At 37.6% G+C, this 17,199-nt stretch overlaps 1 protein-coding gene across 5 annotated transcripts in view; it reads left to right on the forward strand.

Moving 5' to 3' along the window:
• The first annotated feature begins 6,435 nt into the window (after positions 1-6,435).
• The window catches only part of LOC127421521 (gamma-aminobutyric acid type B receptor subunit 1-like), a 205,767-nt gene continuing 195,003 nt past the window's right edge, over positions 6,436-17,199 (forward strand). For all 5 annotated transcript variants that reach the window (XR_007894007.1, XM_051664611.1, XM_051664612.1 and 2 more), the window contains exon 1: positions 6,436-6,609. The gene's annotated coding sequence lies outside the window, so the exon portion shown is untranslated. The remainder of the gene's footprint in view (positions 6,610-17,199) is intronic.

The raw sequence follows: 17,199 nt of genomic DNA on the forward strand, positions 1-17,199 counted from the left end.
AAACTTACTTGTCTGGATTATTCGACCCTCCTTTTCTTTAAAAAAAAGCAAAAATGGAGGTTACAGTGAGGCACTTACAATGGAAGTGAATGGAGCCAATTTTTGGAGTGTTTAAAGGCAGAAATGTGAAGCTTATAATTTTATAAAAGCACTTACATTAATGAGTTGTTTTAGGGTGATTCTCTGATTACAGGCATATTTCTGTCCCTGGGATGTATTTCTAGGAAAAACACATTTCACACTGCTATTTTATGTCCATAGTCAGTTCAGACAAAGATAGATCAGCTAGACTTCCTAGTCATCCATGAGGCTAGTTTTTATTTTACTTTTAAAAATGGCAAAGATGTCATCACAAGCACAGTCATCACCAGCATGTCACAGCTTGTGATAGTGATTATGGGTCGATGTGGTAATGACGACACCCAAAATTCCAGCAACACATTTCTGCCTCTTTTCTGAGAAATACACTTTAGTGGCCGTATTTATAGCTGTTTTAGGGTTTTCAGTATAACGTCATCATGGCAAGTTGTAAAGTTGGCTATAACTTTACACAGAAAAGGTTAGTAAGCTATTTTGTCACACTAAAATCATGTTAACATGCATATTGGTTACGTCTTGTGGCTATACTTTAAGTCAGAATGGTTGAGCTTCACTTAACTCTGAATAGGCTTTTCCGTTTAAGTGTCCAAATACTTTTTCATTTTTTAGGGTCAAAATTAGAAAGAACAAATAAAATATAGATTGTAGAACATGTATATTTACTGGGAGTAGAGTGAGTTTTACCTGTTACGTATGACAGAAAAACCCAGTTTGTTCTTGAGCATGTATTTGTGTAACATCACTGCTGATGGAACACATCCCAGATGAGTTAGTTGTGATTCCACTGATCTTACCTGCCTCTGAACAACCTTGAAATAGATGGACCAGTTAAGAGCTTTGTTCTGAGCTGAAGAAAAAGAGATCAAGACAGAAAACTGATGAAAAGAGATGGACAGAATTAATCTAGAAATAAGAAGAGGGGTATACATAATTTCTCTGATCTATCTATCTATCTATCTGTCTATCTAGCTATCTATCTGTCTGTCTATTTATGTATTTGTCTGTCTGTCTGTCTGTCTGTCTATCTGTCTGTCTGTCTGTCTATTTATCTATTTGTCTGTCTGTCTGTCTGTCTATCTATCTATCTATCTGTCTGTCTGTCTGTCTATCTGTCTGTCTATTTATCTATTTGTCTGTCTGTCTGTCTGTCTATATATCTATTTATCTATCTATCTATCTGTCTGTCTGTCTATCTATTTGTCTGTCTGTCTGTCTCTGTCTGTCTGTCTGTCTATCTATTTGTCTGTCTGTCTGTCTGTCTGTCTGTCTATCTGTCTGTCTGTCTGTCTATCTATCTATGTGTCTGTCTGTCTATCTATCTATCTATTTGTCTGTCTATCTATCTATCTATCTATCTGTCTGTCTGTCTGTCTGTCTGTCTGTCTGTCTGTCTATCTATCTATCTATCTGTCTATTTATCTATTTGTCTGTCTGTCTGTCTGTCTGTCTGTCTGTCTGTCTGTCTGTCTGTCTATCTATCTATCTATCTATCTATCTATCTATCTATCTATCTATCTATCTATCTATCTATCTGTCTGTCTGTCTGTCTGTCTGTCTGTCTGTCTGTCTGTCTGTCTGTCTGTCTGTCTGTCTATCTATCTATCTATCTATCTATCTATCTATCTGTCTGTCTGTCTGTCTGTCTATTTATCTATTTGTCTGTCTGTCTGTCTGTCTGTCTGTCTATCTATCTATCTATCTATCTATCTATCTATCTATCTATCTGTCTGTCTATCTATCTATCTATCTATCTATCTGTCTGTCTGTCTATCTGTCTGTCTATTTATCTATTTGTCTGTCTGTCTGTCTGTTTATCTATATGCCTTAGCAAGCACCACTTATAATAATTGCTTCAAATGTATGCAGAAAATTAAACTATAGGCATATCGTACTGAAAGATAGATCCATTTGTCTTCCAAAGTGTGTTTTTACAAATTAATGGTAATAGGCCCACTGGTGTGTGGAAACACCCTTTACAGCACCTCTTGTGCAGATTCATATCCCCTACAGTGAAAGTATAGTGTTTATGGACTCGTTTAAATGATTTGCCACCACAGCATGCCGTTGTATATGTAAATGAGAACTCCAAAGTGGCGGCACAAAAACATATGCAGCAGGGAATAATGAAGTGCTCCCTATCTGGCAGGGTTTTTTGTTCAGGAAGGACAATGTATTGTTATGACAGTGTATGTATGAGTAATTACTGCAGCCCACCGCACACTGTCCAGTTGTTCTTTTTCTAATGGGAGAGCACAGAATTAGAATGTGTTCAGAATAGTTTAGAGAAAACAGGATGGTTTGGTCTTAATTATGGCCATTTATTTGGCTGCTTAGAAGCACCACTAGTAGTTGCAAATATGAAAATTGCAATGTATTTATTCATAACAAATCGAAAAGTTTTAAAGATCATTACTGACTTTGGGGAGAAGAAACTGCTGAGGTGTTGGACTGTAGCAATGAACTAGGTCTGAAATAAAATATTTGCCTGCGCCCTCACTCATATGATAAATGCTGCTTTCATCGAATAGTGAGATGTAATTTTCAACCAGCATGACTCATTTTCTCTACTTCTACTGCCAAGAACAGAGCCACAGGATTCAGAACGGCACTCTCACAGAGGAACTCTTCTATTCTCAACACGAAAAAGAAATTAAGAACAATAAAAGGGGTAGTCCACGAAATGACAATGGGAGTCCACTGCTCCCAATCAAGCAAATGTACTCTTGTCAAAATGAGAATAAATACAAGATTTGCATATCCAAAAGAAAATAGTACTAGTGTCTGCAAGGTAGCAAAATAATTGTATTACAGTTTTAGATAAGTCTAGTTTTTAGGCTTTTGTTCTGTTAAGTTGAAATGCCCCATTAGAGCTGCTTTTCTTTTGTCATCATGACACTACGTGTTTGTTTGCTATCGGATGTGCACAAGAATAAAAGCATAAGGACTTCATTAGGCCGTTCACATGCAACACATTTTTGCGCATGTCTGTGCTATTATTCAATGTTTTTCTAGGTAAATGCACTAGATGGATGACTTTGAACCCTGTCAAGTTAAAGTGTGTAAAGTTTTCGGTATTTAAATACATTCTCATATTCCATCTTAATAAGTAAACCATTCATATGTTAATTGTATCAAAAACTGTAAACACTGTTTCTGTGACGTTATAAAAACTCCTCTGTTTGTTTCAGCGGCCTATCCAGTCAACACAACAACATTGACTCAATGACCAATGCCGTGACTTGGGGGCGGGACTATCTGTTTGTTCGATCAACAACAGACAGGGGGCATATTCGGAAAGCTGTTTTATTTTTGCAATTCCATTTGGTAGCGCAAGTGCTGCAGAAATTACACACTTCAGCTTCAAAAACCTGTCTCGAGACACCTTTGCTCTATTCGTGACACCACATTTAGCTTTTTAAGCACAAGGATGTGTTCGGTGTGAATGGCCCCTAACGCAACACTGTCTTTGCAGTGTAAAGACGTTAATAGGCCTTATTCACAGTTGCGCCATATTAGATTTTTTAAGGGAGTGAAAACGAGGCTGTGAGGGATAGGCTTATAGTCAGTATTGGGTAAGTTCCTCAAAAATAGTAAGACACTACAAATTACTTCTCTAAAATGGTAATAAGTTTACTTTACAGATTACTTAATGGTGAAAGTAATCAAATTACAAATATATTTACTTTAAAGTTACTTTCTAAACCAATTTTCACAGAAATCCATGAATTCAAAATAATGTCTTTATTTTTACCTTGTTCATTATCGCTGTCCCTTCATCTGTCACAGAAATACAGATACAAATATGAACATAATTCATGTTTTAAATGTGTTCTACATAAATAATATTATTTTAGATAGACCTATATGGGTAACACAAGAATATACTAAAAAGTTACTAACTTGATTGAAATTCATTAACTGTAAACTGATTACAAGATTTTGAAATGTAATGAGTTCCACAACTTTTGTTTTTGCTTTAAAAGTAATTAGATTACAGTAACTAATTACTTTGTTATCAGATTACACCCAACACTGCTTACACTCTTCAATGGGATGTACAGCATTAAGGTCCAAGATCACATGTAATTTTCACAACTCGTGTTTTCTGGAGTTTTTTGTCTACTAAAGGTTTTTTTTGGAAATATGATTCGCCTGCGGAATGATCCAAAACACTTTAAACAAAAGTACTACTCATTAAACAATTGTAAGTCTAATCCATTTAAAAAAATCTAATATGAGGGGCCTGGGTAGCTCAGCGAATACTGACGCTGACTACCACCCCTGGAGTCATGAGTTTGAATCCATGGTGTGCTGAGTGACTCCAGCCAGGTCTCCTAAGCAACCAAATTGGCCTGGTCGCTAGGGATGGTAGAGTCACATGGGGTAACCTCCTCATGGTCGCGATTAGTGGTTCTCGCTCTCAATGGGGCGCATGGTTAGTTGTGCGTGGATCGCGGAGAGTAGCATGAGCCTCCACGTGCTGTGAGTCTCCGCGGTGTCATGCACAATGAGCCACGTGATAAGTGATAAGATGTGCGGATTGACTCTCTCAGAAGCAGAGGCAACTGAGACTTGTCCTCCGCCACCCGGATTGAGGTGAGTAACCATGCCACCACAAGGACCTAATAAGTAGTGGGAACTGGGCATTCCAAAATTGGGGAGAAAAGGGGATAAAAAAAAAAATAACAATAAAAAATCTAATATGGCACTAGTCTGATTAAGGTCCATAGATATTTAAATAGATGCAAACAAAAATACGAATTACAATTCAGTACATGGAAATGTTCCATTTTTTCGCAGTAGGCTAGATTTCAAATAGGTTACATTCCAATCATTGTAGGCTAATGCTGCGTTCACCTCATTTTGGAATTACTTTAAAGGGATAGTTCACCCAAAAATGAAAATTCTCTCATCATTTATTCACCCTCATGCCATCCCAGATATGTATGACTTTCTTTCTTCTGCAGAACACAAATGAAGATTTTTAGAAGAATATCTCAGCTCTGTTGGTCCATACAATGCAAGTGAATGGTGACCAAAACGTTGAAGCTCCAAAATGCACATAAACAGCATAAAAGTAATCCATTATTTTAATTTAAGTCCTTTTTTACTATCAATCTCCACTTTCACATTCTTCTTCATTTGTTTTTGGTGATTCACATTATTCGTGCATATCTAAAAAGGACTTAAATATTGATCTGAAACAGTCAAGTTGTGAATGTGGCTTAAGTCGATTTTCCAGAAATGTTCCAATTTTAACATTACACTTCTTTTTAAAAAATTTTAAGAAATGTCTGGAACGTCTTCTTCTGAAGTTCTTCAGAGAACACCTAAGACTGAACTTTTCTACAAAACAAAGTTAAACGGAGTCTGTACATTCGAGCTGAATTAATTGGGAAAAATAAAATGAAAAGAAGAGGAATTTCAATACAGTGCTGCCTTGCGAGCACTGTAATAATACAGTGACAGACCGACTACATACATCAAACTGACACTACACATGAAGAGGAGAACTGGAGACCACAGGCTTCCATTGGCTGGTGCCTGTAAAGCATCCTCTCTGCGCAAGGAGGAGGTCTGCACTATTTATCTGGGATATGAACGCACCATCTGTCTTTCCGTTAGCCAATGAGCGCTCTCATTCCCACTCTACTCCATCGGCGGTGTCTTCATGTAGTGTGCAGACTGCAGATGAGAGAGAGACTAGCACTGCCCTGTGACGTCGTGAGTGAGAGAGGGACAGTGGAGGAGCGCGCGGGAGGGAGGTTTCGAGATCTGTCGTCGTTTGTCCGTGTGTAGCTACAGTCTTTCTTTTTGGCGATATCATTTACCTCCCGGCAAATATTACATCGCCTATAGAACCATTCCAAGCACGCGAGCACTTTATTTTTCACACAGGATACTCTTATAAACCTTCGCGTCAATATTTCATCTTTATTTTCCCCCCTCAAGTCTCGTAGGCATCATGGCAAGTGCACTGGCGTCTAGTTTCCGTGAGTACGATTTCCTACAAACTGCAGTCCGGCCGACGTTTGTAAACAACTGTGTGTAAACGTTCAGCGTCTAATCCACTTGGAATCGCTTCTCTTTTTCGCGCACGCGTTTTTGTATTTGTTGTCATTCGTTGTATTCGAGCAATACATTTACGCGAAGCACAACTGTAAATCTGCTCCTACAAATTTCAACTTAGTTTTTTTCTCTTTCAAAATCTTCGACTGTTATTTATTTATCCGAATATTTCAAAGCAATCTTTTCGCAAGGATATTTCGCACATGTCGAATCGCGACGCACGCAATATTTATCGTACCATAGCGATTTCACGCGCAGAGAGGAAGTTTAATGCACAGTAAACGCCTAGAAACATCTGCGTGAGCAATTAATAGACCATAATTATTTTTTACCTGTGGTCTTACGAGCAAACATAAACCTCTCGTGCACATACACGCGCACGTTGGCTGTGTCAAGCATCCCAGAAGGACCATCTGCAAAGAAAAGCGCCTGAACGACGCAGTAAGTAGCCTAATATAATTGTACGCCTGTAAATGTTGTGCAATAATTGTTCTCATCAGGAGTCTAATCCAGTGTATAGTGAAACCACTTAATTGAATGTGGTTGCCGTTCTGTCATTCTGAGGTTTCTTTGCAGTTATTGGGGGCCAGTGCACCGATGCTCTAATCAGGAGCACCAGCTCAGTTACTGTAGTGTAGAAATCCCTCAAGACATTATTTAAATTGGCCCAAGAGGATAATAGTGGGACGAGTTGCCCTTAAGTGTTTTTTGAGTGCTTGTGTACTCGAGTCATGTATTTGAATGCAACACAGGCGAGTCGCTGTCCGTGGTGCTGAAACAGATGACAGACGATATAGATCCCACTAACACAATACACAAGGGCGTAGATTTGGCTCGAACATTGGGGGGTTGCAGTGTGAAGCATTTACATGTTTCTACTGATCATGGTATAAAAATTGGTGATGGTGGTGGGGGGGGGGGTGTACTTGCTTGTTTTGATTATTGAGGGGGTTACCTCACCCCCATCCCTCCCGGAATCTACGTCCCTGACATATCTGATGTGTTGCTAATCTATCATACCTGATTCAGATCATTAATAGAGTGATCCATGAGATGGGTGTGTCAAATTAGCAAGACATCCAGAACGTACAGTGTTGAGGATCCTCCAAAAACAGAATTGGAAAACGCTCATTTTGATGGGGTAGATGAGAAGGAGAAGGTAGCGGTTGAAGGGATTTGATTGTAGTTGGTTTTCAAATCTGGGGTTTTGCACTTCTATTGTTTTATATTATGTTGAGAAGTATTTGATGGATTACTGTCATGTTGGCCTGTTGTAAATGCTGACCATACAAATCGTTGTATGTCTAGGCTCAGACAAGGATGTAACCAGGGCTCGAGTTGAGGGGGGATGCAAGGGAATGCCATCCGCCTTGTTGCAAGAAACACTAAAAAGCATCCCCCTTGTAAAACCACCATCCCCCCTTACAATCCCCTTTAGATGAACTGTGTCATGTGTTACTAAGAACTAATCATGCAAGTCAAATATAATTCTCTCCGTTTGATAAATAACAGACTTTAAATAACTGTGATTAACAGGTCAAATGTGTGAGGTTGCCAGATTTCTAAAGGTGAAATCCTCCAATCAGATCTTGACACTTGTACAGTTTGGAAATATTCTGCCAGGGTGACACTTTAGTCACGCAATCTGGCAACATTGGCCACACAAGCTCTCTCTCCACGGTTTTCTGAAAACACTAACAACCAGGTATGTGGGAGTTTAGCGATGGGTTGACATGTTCTTCCCAGTGTGTTCACATGAAACTTATGCCACTGAAGGTAATGCAAGATTTCAAAAGTTTCTTGGACATTAAAAAATGGCCATGAGAACAGTTCAAGGAAAACTTTTGTCTTTCTTACAAAAAAGAGAGAGAGAACAGAAGGTAAGATATTGCTATGACAAGTGTACACAACATGTACATGTTTTTAACTCCACAAGCATCCTTCATAGAAACAGCCCAAACTTCCTTTCCTATTTCAGTTAATGGAGTAGAAACATATGTGTGTCTGTGACAGTGGGCGAGCGATCTAGAGAAAACCCTTTTCAGGATCATAATGTGGATTCTTTTCACCAAATTCATCATAAAATACAATTACATAGGGTAACAGGTGCATATTATGGCATTTTTGTCCAGATCTATTCAATTAAAAATACATTAAAAAAAATACTTGAATACACCTCTTCTATGATGAGCATACTGAATTTTCAATTCCTGAGTTTAAAGTCATATTGATAATTCTGGGGTTTAAAGTAAAAAATGTCATGAGAGGCCAGAGACAGTAAAAAGTCAGTCTCATTAAAAGCTGAAATTCCTGAAAAAAATTTTTTTTTGAGCATGACTAGTGCAGAATAATCTTTTATTTTTTATCTTTTAATAATCCATATTTTTATTTCTTAAAAAAAAAAAGTAGCAGTGAAACAGTTGAAATGATTCATATTTAAAAATGCTTTTGTCCACCAAATCAAAATCATTTGGTGTAACCAACATGCAGGGAGCCATTTTGTTGTTTATGTTGACCATAAAAACCACAAAACACCTTTAGACCCTCAAGACTGAGCGTGACGTTTTAAAAAAACATCTGATATTCATTTTGACATTTTTATGAAAAGGAACATTTTGTTCAAGTCATGTGGTGGAACCCTGTGAAAGCTTCTTGACATTTTTTACTCAAAAATTCATACTATTTATAAAAAATATTTTTTACCTTGAAAAAAAATGAAGGTGCAAAGAAAGTATTATAATACTTTTTACTTGATGGTTACACCACATGACAGTTTTAAAGTTTAATAAAATAAATAAATAAATAAATATATATATATAATGCTATAAAGGTTTTTCAAAAATGTATGAAACCAAATTTGACACAAAGATTGCATTTCTAAGAACTTGACACAAATGTTTTATACTAGATTTTTAAAAGATTTCTCATTTTAACACCTCGGACAGCCTTATTTGTTTCAAAAGTATTGCCATAAGATGTTAACAATATATGTGTTAACATGATTTTAGAGTGATAAAATTAAAGGAGGGGCAAGTCGAAATTAATTTTTGTGGTAATCAATATTATGTCACAAATGCTGTCAATTGAGCTTAAACTGTACTGAACCCAGTTGTGAAAATATTGTTTATTAGTTCATGTTAACTAAAGTAGTAGACCACGAATACAACCTAATTGTAAAGTGTTACCAATCCCCCTACGTATTCTTAATATTTTGGGGGACGTGGTATGTTAGTTTGTTTTGTTTCATTTTGTACATATATTCTTGCAAGTAGGTAAATTTTCTTACAGCATTGAATTGTTGAATTATTTTGAAGTTATTTTTATATTTATAAATTCCCACCAAGACATACAGGGATTGACATTGTAGTCTTTGTAAATGATAGCGCCAGAAATGTTTCTTTTCTTCTTGAAATGTTGGTGAACATGCCCTCAGCTGTGTGTAGTGTGATATTGCACCATTCTTCAAGTGGAAAATCCTCCAGTTCTTTGAGTGACGGAGGAAATCATCATGTATCAGTGGGAACATCATAAAGGGAACAGTGTCTCCAACAGTGGATGTATGTGGTCCTGCGAAATATTCTCATATTTCTTGGCTGTTAAACGACCACACTGGGGAATCATGAGACCTAATGATCCCCATGAGATTTCCCGTGCAGTTATGAATCCAATGTCGAACAAGTGCAACATGTATTGTGGGTTAAAGGGATCTTTAGGCTTTCTCCAAACATTGGCCTGTGTGGATGCAGGTAATAGGGTAAAAGGTGACTCACCACATCATATTACCTGGTTCCATTGTTCAGCAATCCAAGTTCTGTCCTCCTTCATTGGTGAGTTGGCCTTACAAGCATTTTACGATTTGCAGTCCCATTGTAAATTCCTCCTTTGTTGAGTGTAGCTTATGTGATGCTTTCTGTATGCTTATGGGTCACAGAGGTGCCGATTCAGTTTGGCAAGATGTATTTGTATGGCATTTAGCAACTTTCCTGTAAAGTTCCTGCCTGTGACGTGCCCTGTCAGTAAACGCTAACTTGTAACCACTATTCCATTTTTTGGCATTTTGTTTTTATTTGACGTTCTGCACCTATATTTTGTTGACTGATGCACCTGTAATTTAGGCACAGATTATTTTGCCTCACTGGAACTGTGAAATGTGCCTCTTGTTGCTTTGAAGACTCACATATCAAAGTGAAAACTGTCAGATCTCTTTTATAGCAGACACACTGCAAATTGGCAATCAACCTAGTGCACCTCAGCTTTTGCAACTGCATTTGATTTTGTGATTTATTTATTTTTTCAGAGTTAAATTACCATTTTGAGGCCTTTTTGTCCATTACATGTACTCTTCAATACGCACATGTGTACATATATGTATGCATCTGTAAGAGTGAATTATTTTCTCTTATTGTGATGTTTTTTGATTGTATGTTGTCAGATACTGGTAATATAAGGCATCTGTTTCTATGTGCAGGTATTCTTGTTACTCTCTAAGCAGGTGTGGAGTGTCTAGAAGCGTAAATGAGGTTAATTGGTATTTCCGTAGCATACTACTTATGTGTTCATCAGCAAAATAAACCCCCTTGGGGGCAGAGAGTGAGTTAACGAACTCTCTTAATTAGCGGAATGATGAATAATAAGGCTTTTATCATGTCCATGTGGATCTGCTGATTGAACGCTGTATTTATGCAACTAGATCAAGAGACTTACACCCATAAAAATATAATTTAGGGTACAAGCTGATATCAAACTTGCATCAGATAGATGGATGGTTGGATTTGACTGATTCAGGCACACACTGAATGCTTAGGCCTATGTGGTTTCTATGTACAATTGATTTAAACAAGCATCTCCAGCACCGCATGTTAATTACTTTAGTTGTTTGAAGTGTCCACAGTCTATTTGACCTAAGTTCAAACATTGTTGTTTGGATTCACGGATAGTTTGTGAATAGGATTATGGCCTATAGAAACATGTACACCCAAAAGTCAATGGGAAATGCCATTTGCAACCCACTATACTTCCACAATGTGACATATTTTTACATGTTCTGAGTAAAAACACACTAAATCGCCAACTCTGAGCTTGCAGTGTTGCTACAGTAGTTTCATGTCATGGGTGTAGCTAGCAGTAGACAGGTTTCTTTTGAGGGGAGTGGATAAAACATGTTTGGGTAGTTTCCCTGTTCACCCCATCATGATGATGCCAGCCAAAATGGAAAGTTGTGGAGCCAGCTATTACATATTGATTAAAATTATTCTGAGAAAAATATTATTAAAGAATATTCATATCCTTTGGTCTAATGCTGTCACCCTGTTCATTAATACAGTTTTATAAATTAAGCTTTTTTCTAGTTCTATTTTCAAGATTTGAGATCCTCATTTTATTATGCCAAATAAATACTGCTCTGATTGCAATAAGGGTGCAATTATAAATATCTATCTATATATATATATATACACTGGTGGCCAAAAGTTTGGAATAATGTACAGATTTTGCTGTTTCGGAAGGAAATTGGTACTTTAATTCACCAAAGTGGCATTCAGCTGATCACAAAGTATAGTCAGGACATTACTGATGTAAAAAACAGCACCGTCACTATTTGAAAAAAAATCATTTTTGATCAAATCTAGACAGGCCCCATTTCCAGCAGCCATCACTCCAACACCTTATCCTTGAGTAATCATGTTAAATTGATCACTTTTGAGTTGTCACAGTATACAATAGACTGGCATGTCTTAAGGTCAATATTAGGTCAAAAATGGCAAAAAAGAAACAGATTTCTCTAGAAACTCGTCAGTCAATCATTGTTTTGATGAATGAAGGCTATTCAATGCTTGAAATTGGCAAAAAACTGAAGATTTCATACAAAGGTGTACACTACAGTCTTTAAAGACAAAGGACAACTGGCTCTAACAAGGACAGAAAGAGATGTGGAAGGCCAGATGTACAACTAAACAAGAGGATAAGTACATCAGAGTCTCTAGTTTGAGAAATAGACGCCTCACATGTCTTCAGCTGACAGCTTCATTGAATTCTACCCGCTCAACACCAGTTTCATGTACAACAGTAAAGAGAAGACTCAGGGGTGCAGGCCTTATGGGAAGAATTACAAAGAAAAAGCCACTTTTGAAACAGAAAAACAAAAAGAAAAGGTTAGAGTGGGCAAAGAAACACAGACATTGGACAACAGATAATTGGAAAAGAGTGTTATGGATCTTACCCCATTGAGCTTTTGTAGGATCAGCTAGACTGTAAGGTGCGTGAGAATTGCCCGACAAGACAGCCACATCTATTGCAAGTGCTACAGGAAGCGTGGGGTGAAATGTCACCTGAGTATCTGGACAAACTGACAGCTAGAATGCCAAGGATCTGCAAAGCTGGCATTGCTGCATGTGGAGGATTTTTTTGATGAAAACTCTTTGTAGTTTAAGAAGTTCTGAAATTTTTTTTCAAATTGTAATAGTAATTTTTCACATTATTAGTATCCTGACTATACATTGTGATCAGTTGAATGCCACTTTTGTGAATAAAAGTACCAATTTCTTTCCATAAGAGCAAAATCTGTACATTATTCCAAACTTTTGGCCGCCAGTGTATATATGTCACAAACATTCCTTGACAGAGTCTTGGCCTGTTTCAACATTTTGTCAACATAAGCCTGTAGGATTTTGGGTATATTTGATTGTCTGCTATGGGAAAGCTATCAGTCCGATCAGTTAGAAAAGACAGCACACCAAGTCAGAACAGTCTGAAGGTCTGGGCTGAGTTTGGTGAATGAAGCTCGATACATATATACAACTGATACATTTTGTCTTGGTGTAGGGATTTTTGAAGTCAGTAGAACAACAGTATGTTGGCTTTACCAACATAACAAGACATAACCCCTCCCTCCCCACCCATATTCAGATAGCTTCACTGTTTTAAGCTCCTTTTTGTTAGTAGCTGGTAGTGTGGATAATACTTTGTCAACAGTGTAGACTGACTGTTGACTACATTAAGGGGGTATTTACACTTGGTCACTTCTTGCGTTTTTACTGATCAGATAGCTACCCGATCATGAAAAGACCAAGTGTAAATGACAAATTCAAAACGGATATAAATTCGATCTCTGGAAGTGGCTTAAGACACATTCCAGATGAAACTCAGTCAAGTGTAAATACATCTGGCTATTCAAGCTACTGTACATATGTACATTTTACTTTACAGCGCTACATCAGCATAAGGAAAATGTGAAACATAAAAGCTGCTAACGAGCATATGCATAGGGCTTGCGTAATAAATAATAACAAATAAGAAATAACTATTTTCTTCATTTATTTGATGCATAATGCTGAAGAAACTGAAACTAAACACTGACAATAAGTGTAGCTGATGTGCATGGACATATAATACACAGTGCACACAGACACACATGTGCACTGGGCAAAGTCACATGGAATCAAATAATAAATCACATCTTTTAAATTCGCTGCCCGGCATAAGCATAATCATGAAAGTGAACTATTTTATTTGCATTTAGCACAAATTGAAGTTTGGATTTATATCCGTTTGGCAGAGACCCATTAATGTGGTCAATTCAATTGGATAGCAATCCGATCAATAAAAACGCATGAAGTGACCAAGTGTAATAGTACCCCCTAAATCATTGCTAGCTTCTAGTTTGACAAGCTACAGTTTCAAAGTCCCTTCCCCAATACTGTTAACCACACCTTTTCCCCACTCTGACACTCCACCAGGACTCTGATCCTGATCTGACAGTATTCCTGGCATAAACTTCAGCACAGTTATCACGTATAGTGAATCTGTGCGCTTCACTTACATGCACATTTACACAGTGACTGAGTAGCCAACATCTGCTGTAGACACACGCTGTGCTGACTGACAGGCCTGGAGAAGAAGAAGGATGCAACATGAGGTCATCCACCCAGAATGACTGCTGACTAAAGCCAGGTAAAAAAGGCTGAAATAACTCTGCGGACCAAAGAGCCACTTCAGCTAACACGGCCATTGCAGTGGCGCTTTAACAGTGAGGAAAGCCCTGCTGATGGACAGGCTAATTGACTCATTCCTCACCTATGTGCTTTGAGGTTTGTAACTGTTGCAAGGCCGCAGAGTTGTGGCAAGCATACAAATTGCGAGAGGCTGACAGATTGAACTGCGTTATTGTCTGCGGGTAAATGCACTTCCTTGAGCGACACTAGAGGTCAATACAATGAGCCCTGAGAGGATGAGGAACAGACAGTTTTGCCATGAGTCTAACACCTTTCTGTCTTCTCTTCCACCCACTCTGATTCGCTGATACAGACTCTCATGAAGAACACAAGTGATTCCTCGTCCTTCTCACCTGTTTGTCTGTCTCACTCTCTGCTCTATCTCAGTCAGATTGAGCGATACTTTTAGGTTTTCGCCTACTCCGACAGTCTCATGATAACTCGTAATAATCTGTAGGAGATGGCGACATCGTAAAATGTTGTACGACTTGGCACATACAAAAACGTATGGCTTTCATTTCCATAGAGATTATACCAATCAACAAACAGAATCCCAAATCAATACGATACATGCGCCCAATTTTAGCCAGCCTCCTGGCTTATGGTTAAGTTTAGGATTGGGTTTGAGGTTAAACTTAGAAAAATGTAATGATAGGTGTATGCACTAGTGAAGAAGAAGTGGGGGCTTTTTGGTGCAACAGAAACCCAACAACTCTCCTCAAAGCTTCTTGTCTTTGTAGATACATGTATGTGCATTGAGGGAGCTGTACAGGAGAATGCAGTTCATGCAACCCATGCTGCTATCGTTTTCCTATTGTTCTGTGCGAGTTCTCACTCTCAGTGTGATGTTTGGTGTCTTGAGACAGCCGATAAGGCTCTAAACAGTTCTCACTATAGCACGAGTGCTGCACCTGCCGGCCGCAGAGAGGAGGAGCAACTTAACACATCAGTGGTGCTTTCAAATCCAGAGGGTCAACTTCCTAAGCCCCTACTTAGCCTTTCCGGATGGTAATTTGTATTGCTAGCTCCACACAAGCACTCTATTGAGATACTAATATGATTCATATCTACACTAGTCTAATCTGTTCCCTCATAACCTATCTATATTTCCTCTTCCACTATCTGTCTTACCCGATCCCATTTTCTGTTTCTTTCCTCTACCTCACCATGTCTTTCCCCAGACCCGGTGTCTGGAATTTGTAGATAGTGTCTGCAAGAATACTCTTTCAGAACAGTGGACATTTATTTCCATATGGCTTATTTAATTTTTTGCCTTTCATAAGACGGACAGTGTAAGTACATAAAAGCAGTGCTTTCACCATATATTTGATCAGAGACAAAGACAAGCAAACTCTTTACAGAAGCTTGTGGGTTTTGGCTTCTGAGTGGGGGAAGAATTATTTTCTGGATTTGGGTGGAAAAGCGTCAAAAGCATGTGGAATATTGGGTATAGGCAGAATATATGCATATTAAGGAAGTATATTAAATTCTAAAATCAATGACAAGGAACAGCTTTAGTGGCAGAATTGATTGGAGTCTAACAACTGTACTCAGTGCTTGGACACAGTTGAGAGCAATGAAGCCAGTTCTGGTGCACAGGTCACAGAAAGCCATTTCAGCTCAAATTTGACCATCCTCTGAGAGGGAAAGAGAGGATGTTGTTAGTGAACTGTCCATCAGTGTTAAACCTACTGCTTTAGCTGTGCTCTTAATAACTGCCAGAGTGAGAGCACTTTGTCACATCACAAGTCTTTCATACAAACAGTTACACTGTGCACTGCAAAACAGATTTTTGAGCTACAAATTAATTGCAATGATGATTCAACAAGAGAACATGATACAGCTCTAAGCTAAATACACATTTGTCACTATGTCCAGTCTCTCTATGTTAGAGTCGTCAACATTTTTACATTTTCTTAGAAAATGTGTGTCGTGCTTGCCCATGCGTAACTTGCTGGCATGATGCAGGTATTGTTACTAGTGGTTGCTTATTGGCCCTAATCAAAAGAGCCCACCCCTAAATCTTTATGATATTCTCATTACACATTCTATATGATTTCTCCCTTCATTTTAGTCTGATCACTTGGAAAAGTAATAGCACATCTGTCCTCAAAAAGTCATTTTTTGAGATATTGTTCATATCTGTGGCACAAACAGTGGAGAACAAGTTATAACCGAAAGTTATGCATTTAGCATGTTTACTGGCATATTTCTCCCCCAAATCCACTAAAATAGATAGAAAAATTAAATGATATTTTGTAATGTATCGTTTTTTAGGACCGTTAAGATTTTTTGCCTTGTGACAATCAGTGTTGGGTAGATTGAACTGAAATGTAATCTGGTATTGATTACAAATTACACGACTTAAATTGTAATCAGTAACAATCTTTTCAATTACACTTTTCAGTAATTTATTCTGATTTATTTTTGGTTACTTATTGCATGTTTTGATGAAAATCTAATTTTAAGAGTAAAGTACCAAATTTCACTCCTTTACACTTCTTTACACACTTTCTACACATGAAATCAAACGATAATTTGCTATTTGATACCCCCCCAAGTCAAGATTGATAGGTAATGTAATCAATATGTATTCATGTAATCCATAAAAGGTAACTGTAATCTGATTATACACATGTGAAAATGTAATAAAATTACACATTTTTTGCAATCTGATTGTGTATTCCAGATTAGCAATCTGTTACAACCCAACACTGATTACAACTGCATTGTTTTAATTGTGAAGTGTTATACAACATGGCAGTATTTGTTGTAATGCCTTTAATATATGCTAATTTCAGTTAAAAAACCATTGTATTACTGCAATCATTACAGAAATGGGAATCTAATGAGAAACACCATTAAGAGTAATGGGAATCACAGAAAACTCAAAAGTAACATTTCCAGGCACATACTGGTAATGAGAATTTGGGGTTAAAAGGTGCTTAATTATCATGAAAATAAAGTCACAATGCTAATCTAAAAATATGCTTCATTTTCTTTATGCAAAAAGTTCTGTCTTTTTTTATTTATTTTTATTTTT

This window comes from Myxocyprinus asiaticus, chromosome 30, assembly GCF_019703515.2.
Source record: "Myxocyprinus asiaticus isolate MX2 ecotype Aquarium Trade chromosome 30, UBuf_Myxa_2, whole genome shotgun sequence".
NCBI classification, from domain to species: domain Eukaryota; kingdom Metazoa; phylum Chordata; class Actinopteri; order Cypriniformes; family Catostomidae; genus Myxocyprinus; species Myxocyprinus asiaticus.